Genomic DNA, 11,216 nt, shown 5'->3' with positions numbered 1-11,216 from the left:
TAGTATTTCTATGAATTTAGGACTCTATTTCTTTGAATAAAAAGATTTGATTCAATCTAGATATAACACATTTACAAAACTTTGAGTATGTTGTTCCCTATGTTTTCTTTCTAAAGAATGATGTACTGTCCTTTTTTTATTTCCTAGCAGCAGTTTGTTGTGTTCATAATTGCTTAGTGAATGATCAGAGCGGTTATTATCAAATAAAGTTACATAAGTATTTGTTCTCTTTCATATAAAACTGAACTCCTTGTCATGAAGAATAGCTGATGTTAGGAAGAATTTGCGCGAGAGTGAATTATGTGAATCCACATCTTAGCAATAATATGGCTCTAAATTTGGCAATAATATAGTTCTAAATTCCTTTTTCTGGATACAGCTACATCTACCGACACTAGTACTATACATAGTAGCTCTTCGATTTGGTCTGTTTAGTCAGCTATATGCCTGGTTATTAAGGTGTCGAGGCGCTAACGTGGGATGCCACAACCAAAAATCGACAAAATGAGAGAGGAGGGTAGGCAGAAGAGAGGGAAAGAACTGGAGGAGGACTGGGAAGGCCAAACACTTGTCCTGCTCCATCCCCATTGGCACCATACGCAATGGCCATCGCAAACTTCTACAGCATCAAACATCTGGGAAGGGTGGCAGAAGTTAGCAACCCTTGATCTGCGATCTGTAGGCGACTAGAGGGGATCTGGAAGGGGCGACATCAGCAGTGAGGATGGGGAGGGGAAGGGAGGAATGGTTGCGTGCGGTAGCAGTATAAATGGAGAATGGCTTAACGGGAGAGGGGAGGGACGCAGAGAAGAGTAAGTGGCAGAGAAGACCTGGAATGTTTGTCGACAGGGAGAGTTGAGAAAACAGATAGGTCACACAATATGCCAGGAAATGATATATGGGCTGGCTAGTGGGCTGGGCCTTTCTTAGTGTCTTGTTCTTCCTCTTTTCTTCTTTTCTGTTTCTTCTTTTCCTTCCTTTGTGTTGCTGCTTTGAAGTTGCTTACGATCATATGGTGTTGGCTTATGATCATCTAGGCATCACCTAGGCGATTGGAAGGGGGTGGCTCGCCACGTCTCGCCTTAGCGCATTAATAACAGTGGCTATATGTTACTGATTATTGCTCTTTTTGCAGTTGTTCTTTACTAGGCAAAATATAATGGTAGGTTGTGCAAACCTATCTCACATATTTTTTTTATGTTCTGATCTAGTATGTTTCTTGGTGCTAGTGCGGTCTCACACAAAGCAAATGATGCAACCAATCCATCTTTTTTGTGCGAGAGGCTCACGCGTGAAGAATTTGTTTTGTAAATGTGTTAATGAAAATCTAGTTGTAAATGCTTTTGTCAATGTACTAATACGCTCAGAATTTTTAAAAACTTTGCTTATTAGGTTCCACAAAGTTGTTTATTGTATCTGTTGACTTGGATTACTATTGATGCCTACCAACGTCACCACTGAAAGACAGCGATAACGCCCGCAGACACCAAGGGGTGGCAGGTATTTCATGAACCACGAATAAATCCGCAAGCACACGGAATACCACTGTAGCATTTTACCCGGAGTATACCGGAGTGTCATTTATATTTTCACAGGGAAGGCGGTGAATGGAAGTACATATGCTAGTTTATGAACTGATGTAGATTGGATATTCAATTGTATAAATGGGGTAAGATAGATAATATGGTAGGAGGTAGTGTGACACACACACAAACTACCCTCATAGATAAATAGATAAAATATGCTATAGGCAGGGAGAAAGGCAGAAGTTAGAGCTCAAGTCAGATGTGCTAGGCTAGCTATATCTATGCTATCTTATGGTTAGATTGTCAGAGATTAAACTATACAACAGGGAGACCGCTCTATAAACGACAGGAGGAGCCCGTACAGCATGCGGCTTTATGTACCTCCTACCCCTCAATCCGAACGTGGAGGATTACTAGGGCTCGGACAGGGCTGTCTTCACCTGCCGGCTACCTCTATAAACCATGGGAAATGGTGACATCCAGCAACACTTATCTAGTCTAAACACCACGTCTACATTAGTAAGCCATACTCTACCATCCCGCGCGGAGCCCCCACCCTCCGGATGGACAGACATCACACTAGAGCAAATATACAAATACTGGAGCAGTTGATAGAGTTCTAAAGCCAATATGTTAACCATAGCAAGCACAGGGCGATCATGCAATGCAAGCATCGAATGATAACGCAACTAGATCACTAAGCATATATCTGATAACTCAAAATATACTTCAAGCATATATCGGTAACCATAGTCTAATTCTATTACAAACGACCGAATATTACAAGAGAGGACTAGAGATGAATTCATACCAGAACTCCCGAGCAACTCCGGGGACTCGATGACTCCTAGACTTCTCCTAAACTCCGCTAAGCTTATAGACTAAGCAAGAATGCCTTGAGATGAGTGAGAGGTGTGGGGGGGGGGGTGTGTGTGTGAGTGTGTGTGTGTGTGTGTGTTCATTCCTTACCCCCTCCCCTTGTATTTATAGGAGGGAGCCACGCCGACATGAGCTTCATCTGCAGCTGATCCTTGGTGAACCGACTTAAGGAGCCAATGCCTTTCCTCCACGTGGCAAGTTGAGGCGGTGGGGCTCGTGGGTCTGGTCGGCCGACCAGGGTGGTCGACCGTCTTGCCCAGGACGCCAACCGCCCCAAAGTGTCGGGGGTTGGGCTTGTCTGGGCCTCCTCTTATCCTAACACCGAGGCTTGGCCTGTCTTGAGTGGATTTGGTCTGATCTTTGGACTTCACTTAGTCCATTTGCGCCTGAATTTGTGCTTTGATATTTTTTGTGATTTTCTATTGGGCCAAAGTGTGCTTGCAACCTGCATATTAGGCCAAAAACACATCTTGCATTTTTCTAAAGGTGAAGTGTGATTTAGGGGTTTATTTGAATAAAGGTGTGTGTAAGAAATGCAAACTCTCATGATTTTCTGATCAAGTTGACGCCTGGAAATGGTCATTAGTGAGCGTCAAGAATTACCATCATGTACAACTATTAGCAGTTTATAGCTTTATGTGTGCATGTTCCTGTCATATTGCAAGCCAGCAAAGAGTTTACCATGGTTATGCAGAAGAAGCTCAAAAATAGTTGTATGTGTAAATCAACTTGGGTGAATTGTTCTCTCAAAGGTCAGTTATCAATGTGCAAAATTTTCTCTTCAGAATTTCTCACTTTCAATTGTTCCATACACATTTTTTTCTCCAACTATTTTTTTTGAGTGGCTCTCCAACTATTTCCTGATCTGTGTGGTTGGAGCTTAGGCCTGAACCAGGTGAGCGATTCCCCATCCTCCCTGCGCTCCCCCCCCCTCAAATGACTGGATCCACTTCCCATCAGTGTTTTTTGTTGGTTTTTCAGCTTTGGAAATGAAGTTTGCTGTTAGGAGAAAGCTCACACACCAGCACGAAAAGCGTTCAAGGTGAGTCAACTCGACCTCCTCCCCCTTGGCTTAAAGTTGTACGTGTTCTGTGGATTGCTAAAATTTTTGTTAGGACGACATAGCCCGTTGATCATATTTCAGGTTGAACGAATAAATTGTATTGTTATGTTTGGTATAGTTGTTGAACCAGGAATGGATTGTACCGTTTTAGTGCTTAAATTGTACCTTGAAATGTATGGGTCTATAAAATGTATCTCCTAACTGATCATGTCATATTTTTTATTTGAAGAATTTGATTGGTGAAATGCCCTGTCCATGATGATAATTAGAACTAGTATCACTGTTCCTGGTGGGTTCATTGAGGGTGGAAATGGGTCCAAAATGGGGGACCAAGCAAGCTAATATTGTGTTATTTTTTAACACCATCAGATAAGTTTTCTCCCCCAAACATAGGACACACACTTAATTCTTTGGTTGTTTTTCCACATGCAGTAACTATTGTGGGAATCCCACATGTTGATGCATGCTCAACATTGGGGACGGGCGTTTAGTGTGCAACATTCAAGAAAAAGGCATTTGCAACATTCTAAAGATCCTGACGCACATATGGCTTAATTTGAAGAAAATGACAGTTGAAAAGCATTCTGAATTTGGCATAGGTGTGATTCCTTCATCGCACCCTTCTCTAGCAAATCAATATAGTGCTTTAGGCATCTCAATTATATTTAAGAAGCAATTTTCTATTTTCCAGGAAGCATTTTTAGATGACTATAATAGAGTATTGTACTAAAACCAAAATTCAAAAAGCGCTTCTTTTTTTTGAAGCGTGCAAATCAACATCGTGCATTAAGCATCTCAACTGAATTTATGAAGCATTTCCCATGAACGGAATAATATTTTCTGTATTTCCCATCATTAGCAACGATAGTTCTTTTTTGTGAACTTTACTGTCTTGTGAGAGAGTATGTATACACTATCACATGAATAAGTTAAGCTGTTATGGCTCCCCTCACACCCTCTCACATCCTTGACTCTCAAACTTTTTCCCCGTCTTCTCCGGACACCTTGCTGCATTAGATCAGTGGACCTGCAAATGATGCACATGTTCTTCTTCTTAGCCTCCGCATTCATCCCTTTTCTTTTAGTCTTTTTTTATATGTGTTTTTCACCTTTGACCTTAGTGGGTTGCCCATGGGGTCTGATAATGCACCAGCAGCAGGGTTGTTAGTAGGTCCCACCACCACCACCTGTAAGCAAATGTTTTGAATAATGTTCAGATATTTTTTTTTCATACTTGAGAGTTAATAACCAGCAGATTCATCTATTTTTTTTCATACCTGGTTGGATAGTTGGCGAAACATCTATAGTAGCAACAACACCTTCGTTAGATGGAGCAGAATGCACATCTGTAGCAGGAGCTGAAAAAAAACACCGTATCTGCTGTGCTTTTAGCTGTAACACTAGGCATACCGTCCCCTTCTGGGAAGCTGATTAAATATAATTTTTTAGGAGGCAATAATGTACTGTTAAATAAAGAACAGTTAATTTTTTACACACATAACAACAATTAAATGTAATTTTTCAGTAGGCAACAATGTATTGTTAAACATGCAGATTAGCTAAAGTTTTGCATGCCATCTTACCCCAGTTCTAGTTCGTTTAGCGTCGCAATCAATCTAATAAAGCATTTTTTCACACACACAAAAGCATTTAAATGTGTTTCATCAGGTAATAATGTACTGTCAAATAGGCAGAATAGTTAACTTTTTAGATGTTTATTGTATTCAAACTTCCCCTTGTTTTGATCAGCATTACAATCAATCTAACCATGCATTTTAATTATCTGCATTTAAACAGGCTCTACAGTAGTGGACTCAAATCAAGTTCTACAACAGTGGACTCTACATCAACATATCTGTCTAGATTCTCAGTTTCTCAGATACACTTGTTAATTTTTTGTAACTGAAGTTCTACTGTTTTTGTATCTGGGGGATATATTTTTCCCGGAGGATCTTGTTGCCAGAACCTAGAACAAAGTTGAATACGATTGCCGCATAAAAGTTTGGGATTCATTCTGCTTGTCACCAACTTTTTGTGGTTGTGTTTTCTACTTCTTTTTTTCTTTGTTGATGCGGCTACCTTTCGTTGATCCACGGGCGACCGCAGATGTTTGCTCAAGCTCCTGTCCTTTTTTGCTTTTATTTCTCCAGCGTGCAGGGCTGTCGAGGGGAGCTGGAGACTGGGTTGCCAGAAAGGGATAGCAATAAAATAGTATATTTCTAAATATGGATCGGCTGTTACGGCGGGCTGTAAATTACTCAGATCCTAGTTTATTAATTAAATATTTTTTACTAGATTCTTTTTAAAAAAATATATATCTGTTGATGCAAAAATCAATACACTGGAATCCGAGGGCAAGTGTTCGCTAAGCTTAGGAAAGTAGACCAAGCGTGACGGTCAATCTGACCTGTTGATTGACAAGGAGACTGGGTAAATGTTAAATTCGAGGGAATATCGGCTGGAGTTCCGAATATCCCTCACAGGTCGTATCGGCAAGCGATTGCCGATACAGAAAGCAACAAAATCGGCTCGGTCAGCCGATTTGAAATAGACGATTGGCTAGATCAGCAGATGCGCGCGGGGAGCAGTGTAAAGGCTACGAATGTGTAACCTAAACAACGCTATCAGACAATCACCTGGAATAGATCTAATCGGCTATATGATGTTTTTGAATAAAATAGTATGATAAGCAGCCAATCAAACATATTCCAAGATGGATAGATATCGATAAAAGCTAAAACAACAGGTAAAACCTATAGAACTAGCAGGTATCGATAAATTGTGAATTAATTTAGACGAGACGACAGCGATACGCCTGGAAGTCAAAGCCTAAATATAATTCGATAACTTTTGAATAGATCTGAACGAAGCGACAACGATGCGCCCGAAAGCTAAAGCTCAGATTTACTCGGTAAACGAAAACTTACCAGCAGATCAAGTCGCTCGAATGTGAGGCGTCCTTGATCAACTCGAAAGAACTCTCCGAAAAGAAAAGAAAAGTGGCGAAGTCGCCGAAAAGTAAATTGCAAATAAAAAGTAGAGTTTATTTGTTGATCGTGTGATAAACCTTTTACAATGGACGGAGGTACATATTTATAACATGAACTAACTTGCCTGACAAGCAAAATCTAAATTAAAAAGAAATACTAACATAAATGGACTCTAACTCTCCTTACGTAGAGTCCTTGCTAATTAAGCTTCCTTTGTCACGTCCACGGAATGACCGATCCGGCCGCATGCACGATTGATCACCATGCGCCAATTATCCTGGACTCCTTCCCATGCGGCTCCTTTTCTTTCTTTATTTTAATCAAAACTTGCCATATGTCCATCCTCATTTGACTTGTCTTCATTATCAAATAAAATAAACCGGCCAAAGTACTAATAAGGCTTGCTTTCTTCTCTTCCCCACGTGACTTCATATACTCACATGTAAGTTCCCATTATCCTTTTGCTTCAATTGCTTTCATGTGAATCCTTAGCCACTAGGCTTCCAACTTCATTGGCAACTGTTGCTGATTATCGTCTTTCCTATTGACACAAAGAGCTGATTGCTTCATAATTCAGAGCACATCGAATTTACCAAAATTCAGTGTCAACACAAGCCCCCCAGTTTCGGAGCATGAAAGTTTCATGCTTCGAAACTCTGTAAATCCAATACCTCAATTTGCTTGATCAATGTACCGACTCGACACCTCGGCCTTTCCGATATTGTTATTCCATAGCCGAAGTCTTTCTTTCGGTTTCCACCAGAATTTAGCTGATGTCTCCGAATAACCACCATGATACTTCAAGAACTGACAGATGAATCTAGACGAAACGACAGCGATGTGCCCGGAAGTTAAAGCCTAGAACACCTGATAGATGAAGTCCATAGTGAACTGGAAACCATGATAAACTTTTCTAACACATCCCTTTTTATAGCCGATGATTCTCTCCAAACTTCTTTATCATAATTTTTTAAAAGTCAACGTGAAGAATCAAATCAACCACACTCTTCCTGCTAAATAACTTGGGTCTTTGAAAGATTTTTAAAAATCAAAATAAAACTTTGCTCCTCAAATGACTCTCTCAGATCGCTCAATGTGTATGATTCCTCACCAAAGCATTGGATTGCTTCTTTCCACCCTATTTCTAATAAGACTTTTTAATGGAGCTCAGGGTAGGGGATGAAAAGAAGCATACATGTTTCGCATATATTGCAAAGTCAAAAACCGGACCCAATAGAGAAAACAAGTCATACAATCAGATCAAGATGTGCATGTGTGTGATTTTTTGGATGGAACTCGCGCTCCTTTATGCATGACTCTTTCTTTTATTTTGAGATATGAGCTATCTTCCTTTTTCTTTTCCTCTCTTCCTTCTTTTCCTTTTTTTTTATGCTTCTGAGCACGGATATACTTTTTTCTCTCCCTCCTTTTTTTTATAGCTCATATCTTTTTGCATGTTGAATATGAAGAGTCATGTCAAAGGGATGGAGTATTTTTGGGTGGACGGGAGGCATGTCCCTGCGTAACTTCCAATGCAGAAGTTAGCATGTATATATGGAGTGTACTTGATCTCAATCTTAAAAGCATGAAACGAGTAGCATATGTAAAAGTTTTTCAAAGATATGAACATATGGCTTTGGTAGGAATTTATCATATCATTGAAGAGCTAAGCCATTTTCTTTTTACAAAATAAAAACCCCAAGCATTTTTGCAGTAAAAAGTAAGGTTTCTCTGATCATACCAGTATTGGCAGTGGGACGGCAGCATCATATGTTAGAGATATTGCTTGAGTATCAAGTTTGTATATGTACGTGTGTAACACGAATTGTGCTGGATAGAATAGAATCCCATGTAATTAGGAGAGCTAGCCAAATCTGTTACACACTTTCCTTGTGTAAACCACGCTAGGGGTGCTTCCTAGCATTATATATTAACACGCAGGCGTGCACGGAAAAGGTGCAACGCTTACAACCAAATACATCTACTCTTTCATGGTACCAAGAGCCAAACTCTAGATTGCATCTAGTATGGCGAGCGGTGCTTCCTCCTCTGCCGTCGGCCAGATCGCCATGGCGTCGCCGATCGGCCTTCCCGTCTCCGAGAAGCTGAACAAGACCAACTTGGTCCTCTGGAAGGCTCAAGTCCTGCCGGCCATCCGAGGAGCACAACTGGAGGGCCTCCTCGATGGTACGGTCGCACCTCCTCCTAAGGAGATTGACGTCAAGCAAGGAGACAAGACTGTCAAGGGTGCCAACCCAGACTACGCCAAGTGGGTCGCCCAAGATCAATCGGTGCTGAGCTACTTGCTCACCAACATGTCGCGCGAGGTCATGGCCCAAGTCGCGACAGCAAAAACATCCGCTCAGCTCTGGCGGGCGGTTGATGAAGTTTTCTCATCACAGACTCGAGCTCGGTCTGTGAACACGCGCATTGCGCTTGCAACAACTAAGAAAGGTAATCTCACTGCAGCCGAGTTTATCGCTAAGATGAAAAGTCTTGCAGATGAGATGATCATCGCCGGCAAACCATTAGGAGATGAAGAGTTTAACTCTTATATCCTCACCGGTCTTGGTCCTGACTACAACCCCCTCGTGACGTCCATCGTGACGCGCGTCGAGCCGATCTCCTTCACTGAACTTCAAGCTCAAATCCTGAGCTTTGAGCAACGTCTGGAGCTTCTCCATGAGGGCTATCAGTCCTCGGTCAATGTTGCGACACGGGGTCGCAACTCTAGCCGTGGCAACAGCCGTGGTCGCGGGGCTCAATCCCGTGGCAACGGCAACGGCAGTGGCGGCCGTGGCAATGGTGGCCGCGGTCGTGGCAACGGCGCCAACAACAGAGATGGGCAGCGCCGATTCCCTGGCAGATGCCAGGTCTGCTACAAAGAAGGTCACTCTGCACAGCAATGCTGGCATCGCTTCGACGCCGACTATGTCCCTGACGAGCGTCACGTCAACGCCGCCATGAACTCCTACGGCATCGACACTAACTGGTACACGGATACAGGCGCCACTGATCACGTTACCAGCGACCTTGAGAAGCTCAGCGTCCACGACAAGTACACCGGCAACGATCAGATTCGCACTGCAAACGGGGCAGGTATGAGTATTAACCGTATCGGTCATGCTGTTGTTCGTGCTCCTGGTCGTAACTTGCATCTTAAAAATGTTCTTCATGTTCCTCATGCAACAAAGAATCTAGTATCAGTTCATCGTCTTGCATCTGATAACCGAGCCTTCCTTGAGTTTCATCCTAATTTTTTTCTTGATAAAGGACAAGGACACGAAGAAAGTTCTTTTGGAAGGCAAGTGTAAACGAGGACTCTACCCTATTCCAGCGCCAGAAGGGCAATTGTTGAGCGCAGTCAAGCCTTCCAGTACCCGATGGCACAATAGATTGGGCCATCCAGCTCTTCCTATAGTTAATAAAGTTATTAGCCAAAATAAACTCCCATGTTCCGGAGAAGTGAGTCTTGAGTCCGTTTGTGATGCCTGCCAACAAGCAAAAAGTCATCAGCTTCCGTATCCTAAGTCCAACAGTGTGTCTACGTTTCCCTTAGAGTTAATTTTCTCCGATGTATGGGGACCTGCTCCAGACTCTGTTGGGCGAAAGAAATATTATGTTAGTTTTATTGATGACTATAGCAAGTTTACCTGGATTTATCTCCTCAAGCTCAAATCTGATGTCTTCTCTGTTTTTCAAGATTTCCAAAAACTTGTTGAGCGACAATTTGATAGGAAAATTCTTGCAGTTCAAACAGATTGGGGAGGCGAATATGAAAAACTCAATCCTTTCTTTCGGAAAATTGGCATCACTCACCTTGTTTCATGTCCACATGCACATCAACAGAATGGGGCTGCAGAACGCAAGCACAGACATATTGTTGAGGTTGGTCTCTCGCTTCTAGCCGCAGCATCTATGCCGTTGAAGTTTTGGGATGAGGCGTTCCTTGCAGCTACCTATCTGATCAATCGCACACCCAGTAAAGTCATTGACTTCACTACTCCCTTAGGAAAGTTGTTTCATGAGACACCAGATTATTCTTTTCTTCGCACCTTTGGGTGTGCATGCTGGCCCAATTTACGCCCATACAACTCTAGAAAACTTGAATTTCGCTCAAAACGTTGTGCGTTCCTTGGCTACAGCAATCTACACAAAGGATACAAGTGCCTTGACATATCCACCGGCCGAGTATATATATCTCGTGATGTTGTGTTTGATGAAAATATTTTTCCCTTCTCGGAACTGCATGCTAATGCTGGTGCACGGCTTAGAGCTGAAATTAATCTTCTTCCCGGTCATCTTCTTAATATGCCTGAGATACCATTGAGCACAATAACACATGATCCGAATACTGTTAATTGCTCTAATCTACCTGATCAAAACTCAGGACAAAATGCTGCCTTGGAAGATGATTTTTTGCAGGGAAGCAGCGGCACAGGCTTAGAGGTGGATCCGACTGCCCCCAACGAGTTCGGCACCATCGCGCAAGGGGGACAACACCAGCTCCCGACTACCTCTGCGCATGAAGCTGATGGCATGCCAACGCCGAACTCCACTTCGCCTGCGCTAGGGGGAGCAGAGGATGCATCTACTGCTGCTCCTGATGTACCAGAAGCGCCAGCGCCCTCACGACCAAGGACCCGATCACAAAGTGGAATTCGGTGCCCAAAAATCTACACCGATGGCACTGTGCGATACGGCCTGTCAGCTAGCGCAGAAGAACCGAGGGACTTGGAGGAAGCCCTAGGAAATAAA

General features: G+C 42.6%; 1 long non-coding RNA gene and 1 other non-coding gene across 2 annotated transcripts; both read left to right on the top strand.

Annotated features, from left to right (window-relative positions):
• The first annotated feature begins 1,957 nt into the window (after positions 1 to 1,957).
• On the top strand, positions 1,958 to 5,455 carry LOC120701575. Its single transcript, XR_005686161.1, has 3 exons — positions 1,958 to 3,447; positions 3,901 to 4,067; positions 5,266 to 5,455. It is a non-coding gene; the product is annotated as an uncharacterized LOC120701575 (long non-coding RNA).
• A 3,528-nt stretch (positions 5,456 to 8,983) lies between these two features.
• On the top strand, positions 8,984 to 9,122 carry LOC120701657. The gene has a single exon (XR_005686220.1). It is a non-coding gene; the product is annotated as a small nucleolar RNA Z247 (small nucleolar RNA).
• Positions 9,123 to 11,216: the final 2,094 nt, after the last annotated feature.

The sequence above is a fragment of the Panicum virgatum genome, chromosome 3K, assembly GCF_016808335.1.
Source record: "Panicum virgatum strain AP13 chromosome 3K, P.virgatum_v5, whole genome shotgun sequence".
NCBI lineage: Eukaryota > Viridiplantae > Streptophyta > Magnoliopsida > Poales > Poaceae > Panicum > Panicum virgatum.
Note: the sequence above shows the minus strand (reverse complement) of the source record. Positions and strands in the feature narration are given on the sequence as shown.